The sequence below is a fragment of the Grammomys surdaster genome, unplaced genomic scaffold (assembly GCF_004785775.1).
Source record: "Grammomys surdaster isolate TR1022 unplaced genomic scaffold, NIH_TR_1.0 194, whole genome shotgun sequence".
NCBI lineage: Eukaryota > Metazoa > Chordata > Mammalia > Rodentia > Muridae > Grammomys > Grammomys surdaster.
The window spans coordinates 12177673-12187674 of record NW_021604639.1 but is presented as its reverse complement, the minus strand read 5'-3'; the positions used below and the strand labels follow the sequence as shown (position 1 = coordinate 12187674).

The 10002-nt window shown below is 41.6% G+C and overlaps 1 pseudogene; it reads right to left on the bottom strand.

Moving 5' to 3' along the window:
• Positions 1 to 4457: 4457 nt before the first annotated feature.
• LOC114623175 lies at positions 4458 to 5872 on the bottom strand (annotated as a pseudogene).
• Between the last annotated feature and the right edge of the window lie 4130 nt (positions 5873 to 10002).

Sequence of the window (10002 nt, the reverse complement as noted above, 5' to 3'; positions counted from 1 at the left end):
TTTCTCTGTTTTACAATGTTGCTTAACCCTTCAGTTTCCTTTTCTTTGTAACAGAGTAGCAGTATCCCAAACCTGTGTACTTCAAATGGAGGTCAGTCTCGTGAAAACTGGTCACGCATAAATTTTAGTTGTCATAGTAGTGGTTTATATTGTGTGCACAATGATTCCATGAAGACATCACTTTCCTCAAGATCCTTGTTAATATCAACATCAACTCTCCATCAACAAAAAGTCACATTTCAGTGAAAGTGTGGTCAACACAACCCTGTACAACTGGAACATAAACTGCTAATTATTCATGGCCCTGGGGAGGGGTATTGAATCATGGGCCAACAAAGTAAAGCATGGAGACTGGAGATTTGCACTCTCCTGCACTGGCACCCATTGTTCTCAAGTGAGAGGAATGGGAAATAGCTAAGATGACGTTATTCACAACCACCAAGTCGTGAAGCCAATTTAAGTGTCTATCAACAGAAGGATTAAGAAAACGTGGCTTATAATGTATGTGGAATTCCTTCAGCCATGAATGAGAGAACAAAGTTATGAAGGAACCAGATGCAACTGGAGAAAACCACAGTAAGTTGTTAGTCAGTCTCAGAAAGACAAAGATGTTTTCTTTCATCTAGACATTATAGACACATAATGGGTCGATGATGATGTAAGGGTAGAGACAAAATTGTCAAGGAAATGAAAGGAATGGGGGAAGGGACAGAGAGGAGCATGCTTGGAAAGGATAATCTGAATGTATGTTATACACTAACCTGTGTGATCCTATAAAATAAAAAAGTCACTTCATGTATTCTGACAGAGAGAGAGAGAGAGAGAGAGAGAGAGAGAGAGAGAGAGAGAGAGAGAGCATCAGAAATGGGGGAAGCTAGAAACAATGGAAACTTCAGAGTATGTAAGGTTGAAAAAGACACTTCCTCTCCATAATATCCACAAAGGTACAAGTTCAAAGGACAGGTGTACACACGTGCACCTATGCACACACAGTACACACACACAGTACACACACACACACACACACAGAGCAATGTCTGCATCTGCCAACAGAGATGAAGTCAGTCTCACTGCTCCCCCCTCCACCAGTCTTTGAGCCTCTTTCTTGTCTCCTCTAAGAACAATTACTAGGTTTCTCTTTTCTAGATATGCAGAAGCGCCCAGAAGAACCCTCAAGGGTGCAGCATCAGTCACATATGCCTTCTACCTTTGCTGAAGCTACTGAACCTTCTAGCCCACTCTTAAACACATCCCCTCTCACATGCTAGCACTGAGGTTACTTCACTCCTTCCTTTAATTTTAAAATTAAGTGCATAAAAACAAGTAGAAAAGATAGGTCATACTAAAATCCACATCTATCCCTTAAAGACTGGCCATTAACTTAGGAAGATCTTGGGGACAGTGAATCAATACACAATCTCTCTGCATTTACTCTGTACCATTTTTATGAAGCCATGGGAGTGCATCACTTTCTATATTAAGGTTATCTGCATTAAAATATTCCCAGCATTATAAGTTTGGTGTAGGAGCTGGAGAGATGATAAGATGGTCAAGAGCACTGGCTGCTCTTCCAGAGGTCCCAAGTTCAATTCTCAGCAACCACATGGTGGCTCACAAGCATCCATAAAAGGATCTGATGCCCTCTTCTGGCATGCAGTGGTACCTGCAGAATGAGCACTCATACATTTAAAATAAAATCAGTGTAGAAGATCTGGTTTATGCCATTGACTCAGAATTCTTTTTCTTCTTCCTCCTCTATGCGTAAAACTTGAGGATTTGGTTTTTTGATGGTGTCCCCCACTTCCTGCATGACCCTCTCCCGATTTGTTGTTGTTGATTTTGTTCTGTTCTATTCATTTGTCATATTCCTGGCTTACTTGGTTAACCCTCTGTCTTTGAGTCCTGATAGACTCTCCGCTTCTTGATCCATTCTGCTTGTAAAGAATTCCTTGGAGTTTTTCAATTGGGCTATTGGTTTTTCCGTTCCACTTCATTCTGCTTGGGTCCACTGCAGGGTTTCTATGTCCTTATTGAATTCCATTCTCCTATCCCTGCTTTTCATCTTCTCTTCCATTAGCCTTATGTTTGCGCTTTCTTGAGCATCACTCAGGAGTTTGTTCTCCTCAAATTCTTTCTCCTTGATTTCTTTGTGCTTTGTTTAAATCTTGAATTCTTTGTTGAACTTTATGATTGTTTGTTTGGATGCTGTACCCTGGGGTTCATGTATGGAGTTCTCATTGGCAAGCATTTCTGCAGAATCGGTAGGATTTGGAGAGAAGATATTGGCTTGATCTTTCATATTATTTGTATTTGTGTGATGAGATCTGGGCATGTGGACTTCTTTTTTCAGAAACTAATAGAGCAGATTGGTACAGAAGAAAGAATTTGTGGTGGGTTGGGGCTAGGAACAAATTTAGGAGGACAGAGGCAAATGAGGTGGTGAGTAGGATGTGTCTACTGGTCCAAGCTTGGACTGTGGGTATATTTGGCTTAGTTACAGATAGTATTGTAATAAACAAAAACAATATGACATTAGCAGAAAAATAGACATGTAGACTAATGTGGGGGAAAACCCAAACATAAGCACACATAACTTCAGCTATATAATATTTAACAAAGATGCAAAAATATAAGGTGGAGAAAAGAAAGCACCTTTAATAAATGGTGCTGAGAAAACCAGATGTCCACAAGGCAAAGGAAAGAAATTAGACTCATATCTATCAGGCTGCACCAAAAGTAATCCCAAATAGATCCATAACATAAACTAGAAACCTGTAACACTGAAACTTCTAGAAGAAAACATAGGCACTGCCCTATATGATGTAGATAATCTAGGTGCACCAAAGAACCTTCTAAGTAGGACCTTCTAAATTCTTCTTGTTTTACTCAAGAATTGAGTCCAATAATTGACCAGTCAGATTTCATAAAACTAAAAAGTTTCTGCACAACTTAAGAAAACCAACAAGATGACGAAGCCCATGGAATGAAATCTAACAGAAGATTATATATATATATAAAGAACTAAAAACAAACAAACAAACAAACAAACAAATAAAAGGTTCATTTAAAAAAAATGGGCCAGGGACCTGAACAGAGAATTCTCAAAAGAAGCAAAAACAGTGATAAGAAATATCTCAAAAAACGTTCATCAACCCTAGTGATTACAGAAATGCAAATCAAAACAACATTGGGATTTCATCTTACCCCAGTCAGAATGGTAAAGATCAACAGACAGTGAATGCTAGAGTGTGCATAAGAAAGGGGAATCTTCATTCACTGTTGGTAGGTTACAAACAGGTTCAGCCACTATGGAAACTAGTGTGGAGAATTCTCAAAAATCTAAAAATAAATCTACCATTTGACCCTGCTATACCTCTCTTTGGCATATGAGCCAAAGAGCAGATCCTTGACAGCAATGTTTACCTCGACTCTATTCACAGTATCTCAGAAACAGGGAGAAAAGGGAAACTTAAACGCCCTTTAACTAACAAATGGATAGTGAGGATGTGGTACATACACACTATACAATATTATTCAGCTATTGAAAAAAATGAGCTCATGAAATTTGCAGGTCAATGGGTGGTGACACTCGAAAAATGTCAGAGGCTCCTAACTCCAAATCTTTAAATGTGAATACACTTTCTGGAGTAACTGCAGTAATCAGGAAGATTAAAAGGGACCATTTGCAGTGTGGGGAAGGGGGGAGATAGAGAGAGGACTTGCAGAGCACAAATGATCCATCTGCTGGGAAACAGGAAGAGTGGGGCTCTAGTTAGGGAAGGGAGGTGAATGCAGAAAAAAAGAAAGAAGGGCAAAGTAATGGTGAGGGTATCTTAGTTAGGGTTTTACTGCTATGAACAGACACCATGACCAAGGCAACTCTTATGAGGACAGCATTTAATTGGGGCTGGTTTACAGTTCAGTCCATTATCATTATGGTGGGGAGTATGGCAGCATCCAGGAGCTGAGATGTCCTCTACAACTCCTCTGTGTCTTCATCTGAAGGCTGCTAGCAGAATACTGGCTTCCAGGCAGCTAGGATAAGGGTCTGCCCACACCCACAGTGATATACCTACTCCAGCAAAGCCACACCTTCTAATAGTGCCACTCCCTGGACCAAGCATATACAAAGCATCACAGAATGTGTTTGGAAAAGTCTAAAGGAATCATTCTGCTAGTTATCTACCCTAAAATACTTTAATAAACATAAGCCCTTATTTATTTATTTATTTATTTATTTATTTATTTATTTATTTTTGTGCAGTGAACTTTACTGACAGTATTCAAAAGAGTAGGGAGGGCTCCCTAGGCCCCTCCTATTATTATGGGGGTCTGGGATGGAAATTGTGAGGGAGATGCTCAGTGTTGGGGGCCAAATTAGGACAGAAACTTCTCAGCAACCAAGGTCCTCTCTCTAGCTCTCAGGGTCCTTGCTGAGGTGGGTGGTCCAGCATTTCTTACACATTGGAGGCCATGTAGGCCATGAGGTCCACCACCCTGTTGCTGTCATATTCATTGTCATACCAGGAAATGAGCTTTACAAAGTTGTCATTGAGAGCAATGCCAGCCCCAGCATCAAAGGTGGAAGAGTGAGAGTTGCTGTTGAAGTTGCAGGAGACAACCCAGTCCTCAGTGTAGTCCAGGGTACCCTTTAGTAGCCCCTCAGATGCTTGTTTCACCACCTTCTTGACGTCATCATACTTGGCGGGTTCTCCAGGCAGCATGTCAGATCCACAATGAATACATTGAGGGTAGGAACACAGAAGGCCATGCCAGTGAGCTTACCATTCAGCTCTGGGATGACCTTGCCCATAGCCTTGGCAGCACTAGTGGATTCAGGGTTGATGTTCTGGCCAGCCCCACAACCATCATGCCACAGCTTTCCAGAGGGGCCATCCACAGTCTTCTGAGTGGCAGTAATGGCATGGACCATGGTCATGAGCCCTTCCACAATGCCAAAGTTGTCATGGATTGATCTGGCCCTTGGGTCAGTCAGCGAGGTCTGCAAAGGAAAAAGTGGGGATAGTGGGGCAAGAGAAACGAAGACTGGAGACAAGAGAGTTGTCTGATCAAGTTTCATTTATTGAAAGGCAATTATGGGTATATAAGCACAAGCATGAGAGTGCAGCTGGAGACACTTAACCACAAGTGCCTTGCAATTGGGGGCACTAAACAGCAAGTCCGCAATATGTCTGAGAAAAACAAGACGTTATCAGAGTATGCTCAGCTGTTGTGGGCTACTTGCAAAAATATCATGCTAGAAAAACAAGTCTCTTGTCAGGGTGGAAAAGTTTCAACCTGCAAATATATGGCCCGAGATGGCTGCAAAGATGATAGACGCTTTCTGCTAGAAGTTAGCTCCCAACAATGGATGACCTTGACTGGGGGGGGGGGCTAAGCAGTTGGTGGTGCAGGATGCATTGCTGACAATCCTGAGTGAGTTGTCATATTTCTCATGGTTCATATCCATCACAAACATGGGGTCATCAGCAGAAGGGGCGGAGATGATGACCCTTTTGGCCCCACACTTCAAGTGGACCCCAGCCTTCTCCATGGTGGTGAAGACACCAGTAGATTTCCTGACATGCTCAGTACCAGTATTATCCCATTTAATGTTAGCAGGATCTCGCTCCTGGAAGATGGTGATGGGCTTCCCGTTGATGACAAGCTTCCCATTCTCAGTCTTGACTGTGGCATTGAATTTGCCATGGGTGGAGTCATACTAGAACATGTAGACTATGTAGTTGAGGTCAATGAAGGGGTCATTGATGACAACAGTCTCCACTTTGCCAGATGCAGAGCAGAAGGCAGCCCTTGTAACCAGGCACCCAATACAGCCAAATCTGTTCACACCAACCTTCACCATCTTGTCTACAGGATGAGGCTGGCACTGCACAAGAAGATGCAGCTGTCTCTTGAACAGGAAGGAGCACAGAGCCTACATATATAGTTTCAATAAACTTCTCTCATCTAGGCTGAGAATGCTGCCTCCCAGAGCCAAAAACCATGCAATACAAAAACCAACACCAGGCATTTGAAGCCCTCTTTTGGATTGGTGATCAAGGTTGTCAACTCCCAAAATATTACATCTATTGCTGTTGGTTGGCCCCCAGAGATGGAAGGTAAATGCTTGCTGCTAAAGATGCTGTGTACTTCAGATGCAGAGCCCAGAAGCCCCTGAGATGAAACTGAACTGAGAACTAGCTTGCATAGTGCCAGAACATGCCATACAAGCTTCCAAAGGAGGGGAACAATCAACAGTCCCGCCCACCTATGACATACCAGCCGCTACCATGGCCAGCAAGCCATAATAAACCTAAGGGTGCAGTAGTGCCACGTATACCTTGGCAGAAACAAGCAGCTCTCTAATTGGACATAAAGACCATTCAACAAGGCAGGAAATGTATCTGGTACTGGAAACCTAGCTAACTCCCCAAACGCTAGTAAAGTCGGGAATCTTGAAGAATCTACAGCCACCACTTTATTAAATCAACATAATCTCTAGCAACTTTCTAAATGTCTTCATACCCACCGATAAATGTAGTCCTCACCCCTCATCAAGAAAACTCTTTGCAGTATTTGGAGACTATTACAGAAAACCACAACCAATCAAAATACAGAGCAATGGAGCCTCATCCCAATGGATGAATCTACAAATCTCCCCTGCACCTAAAGCTTGGGGAATGTTACAGAAGAGGGAGCAGGAAGATTGTAAGAGCCAGAGGATCGGGGACGTTGCTGTCTTTGATTGTCTCTCTACCTGATACGGAAATAGCATCAGAGGGCTGAGCTTTGAAACAACGAGAGTCTGAGGAGCCATTTTGAGCAATGAGGAACACTAACCGACTGTGTGATAGTAACCAAACAAACACCAAGAGATCCAGGGGCTTTGGGTTTGTCACATACGCCACTGTGGAGGAAGTGGATGCTGCCTTAATGTGAGACCACACAAGGTGGATGGAAGAGTTGTGGAACCTAAGAGAGCTGTGGCAAGGAAGATTCTCAGAGACCTAACTATGAAAAAGATTCTTGTTGGTGCTGTGAAAGAAGACCCTGAAGACCATCTCCTTCAAGATTATTTTGAGCAGTATGGAAAATTGAAGTGATGGAAATTATGACTGACAGAGGCAGTGGAAAAAAGAGGGGCTTTGTTTTTGTCACCTTTGATGACCATGACACTTCAGATGAGACTGTTATTCAGAAATACTATACTGTGAATGGCCACAACCATGAAGTAAAAAAAGGCTCTGTCGAAGCAAGAGATGGCTAGTGCTTCATCCAGCCAGAGAAGTTGAAGTGGTTCTGGAAACTTTGGTGGTGGTCATGGAGGTGGTTTTGGTGGCAATGACAATTTTGATCCAGGAAGAAATTTCCATGGTCATGGTGGCTTTGGTGGCAGCTGTGGTGGTGAATATGGTAGCAGGGGGATGACTATAATGGATTTAGCAATGATGGAAGCAATTTTGGAGGTGGCAGAAGCTACACTGATTTTGGCAATTACAACAGTCTTCAAATTTTGGATGGATGAAGGCAGGAAACTTTGGAGGCAGGAGCTTTGGCCCTTAGGGTGGTAGAGGTCAGTACTTTGCTAAATCAGGAAACCAAAGTGGCTATGGAGGATCCAGTAGCAGCAGTAGCTGTGGGAATGGCAGGAGATTCTAATTACAGTCAGGAAGCAAAGCTTAGCAGGAGAGGAGAGCCAGAGAAGTGACAGGGAAGCTACAGGTTACAACAGATTTCTGAACTCAGCCAAACACAGTGGTGGCAGGGCCTAGCTGTTACAAAGAAGATGGGTTTTTAGACAATACTCATGTGTGTAGGCAAAAACTCCAGGACTGTGTTTGTGACTAACTATAACAGGTTATTTTACTTTCTGTCCTGTGGAAAGTGTAAGGCATTCCAACCAAGGGTTTTACTGTAGCCCTTTTTCACCCATGCTGTGGATGGCTAAATGTAATCATCTGATCATGATGCTGAATAGATGTGTCTTTAAAAAAATACAAACAAACATGTCTACCTGAACATGAGCTTAACAAGGATAATAGACATGCCAAAGTGGACAGTGGAAACACCGTAAAGCCTCAACGTAAAGGGTAACAAAGAAATGCTGAGAAATAGGCTTCCCCGGGGAAGAACACACTGGTTGGTTATCAAAGCCAAATGCTCACCTCTGAAAACATAAATACAAATCACATCCTACATACCAAGCAGGTTCCGTTTAGGAATAAACATAATAAACATACATGTTAACGAAAAGGCGAGGCCATGAATATGTAAGAGAGAAAGAAGGGGTGTGTAAGAGGGTTTGATGGGAGGAAAGGAAAGGGAAAACTGATGTAATTATATTATAATATCGAAAACAAAAATAATAATAATAATAGCTTCAGTGTAGATATACTTCAGTGGTTAAGAGTACTTACTGACTGTTCTTTCAGAGGACCTGTGTTCAATTCTCATTACCCACAAAGTGGTTAACAACCACCTGTAACTCCAGTTCCAGGGGATCAAACTCCCTCTTCTGGCCTCCTTGGATTTAACACACATATGATGCACAGATATAGATGCAGACAAAACATCCAAACACATAAAATAAAATAAAATAAAATAAAATAAAATAAAATAAAATAAAATACTTTTAAAAGTTCAATGAAGCAATTCCTACAGCTCAGAAGTTATACTTAAAAGTATGACTCAACTAGTCTGGCACGGTGTTCTAGGCCTTTAATCCCAGTACTAACAAGGCAGAGGCAAGAGGATCTCTATGAGTTCAAAGCCAGCCTGGTCTACAAGAAGAGTTCCAGGAAAACAAGGGCTGTTACACATGAGCCTGGTCTCCAAGGAGAGTTCCAGGACAGCCAGGGTTGTTACATGAGAAACCTTGTCTCAAAAAAACAAACAAACAAGCAAAAAGACCCAACATCTTCCTGAGGTCTAGAATTTAAATTTATTTTTTAAAAGGGGGGGGAGCTTTTTTTAAAAAAAAATTAAGGCACTTGGTCTACATTCTAAGTTTAATAGAAGTATACAACTAACTACTCCAATACATTGTTTGAAATAAAATTTTTATTACTTTGTGAGGTGTAAGAAAGATAAGCCATGTTCTTTAGATAAAAGCTAACAAATACAAGTCTATAACAAATAAATTTCAAGAAAGATTCTTTATTTATGCTCCATCAACTTTCTCCAGCTACTTGGTTTAGTCTTATCACTTAAAATACAGAATTATTTGCTTGCTTAGTAAGCATCAATATTCCAGCTCCATGTCTGCAAATAGATGTGTGTGTGTGTGTGTGTGTGTGTGTGTGTGTGTAGAAAGAAAGATTGCCATTAGACATTGCCTCAGTGGTTCAGTAAATTTTTTATTGTATTTCTTAGTCATTTCTTGCAGCCTGTTAGAGAATATCCCAGATTTCATTTGATAAATTGGTCGTTCATATCTGTGGAGCATTGACATGAAGGAAATTACAGTGGGTTTCAGAGAGATCATTTCTATGAATGGTGCTCCTGAATCTCTTCAGAGCTCTTTGTTACAAATTATTTTTCAAGCATCATTTTAGATCCAACAGCCTTTGGCTTTAAAAACCATATCTCTCTTCTGAGCCAAAGGTGGGCCATTTCAGAAGATCCAGTCCCCCAATTCAGAGTTCTATCCCCACAGTGTAACCCATTTCATCAAAAGCAATCCATGTTGGATTTAACACACACATGTTAAAGCAAGTACTAGTTGGCTGGTTTGCTATTGTGTGATAATTAGTTCTAATTGTTAACTTGATGCAGTCTAGAACCAGTCGGGAAGGAAGGACTCAGTGAGGGCTTGTCTAGAGCAGTTTGGCCTGTAAGTGTGTCTGTATGTACAATGTCATGATTTCTTTAACTGATGTGAAAAGATCCAGACTAGAAGCGGGCAGGGTCCCTCCCTGCTTTGGAGCCCAGGGCCTTATGAGAGTAAAGCTAGAGTAAGCTAGCTGAGTGCTAAGCACACATGCAACTCTTTTCCCTGCT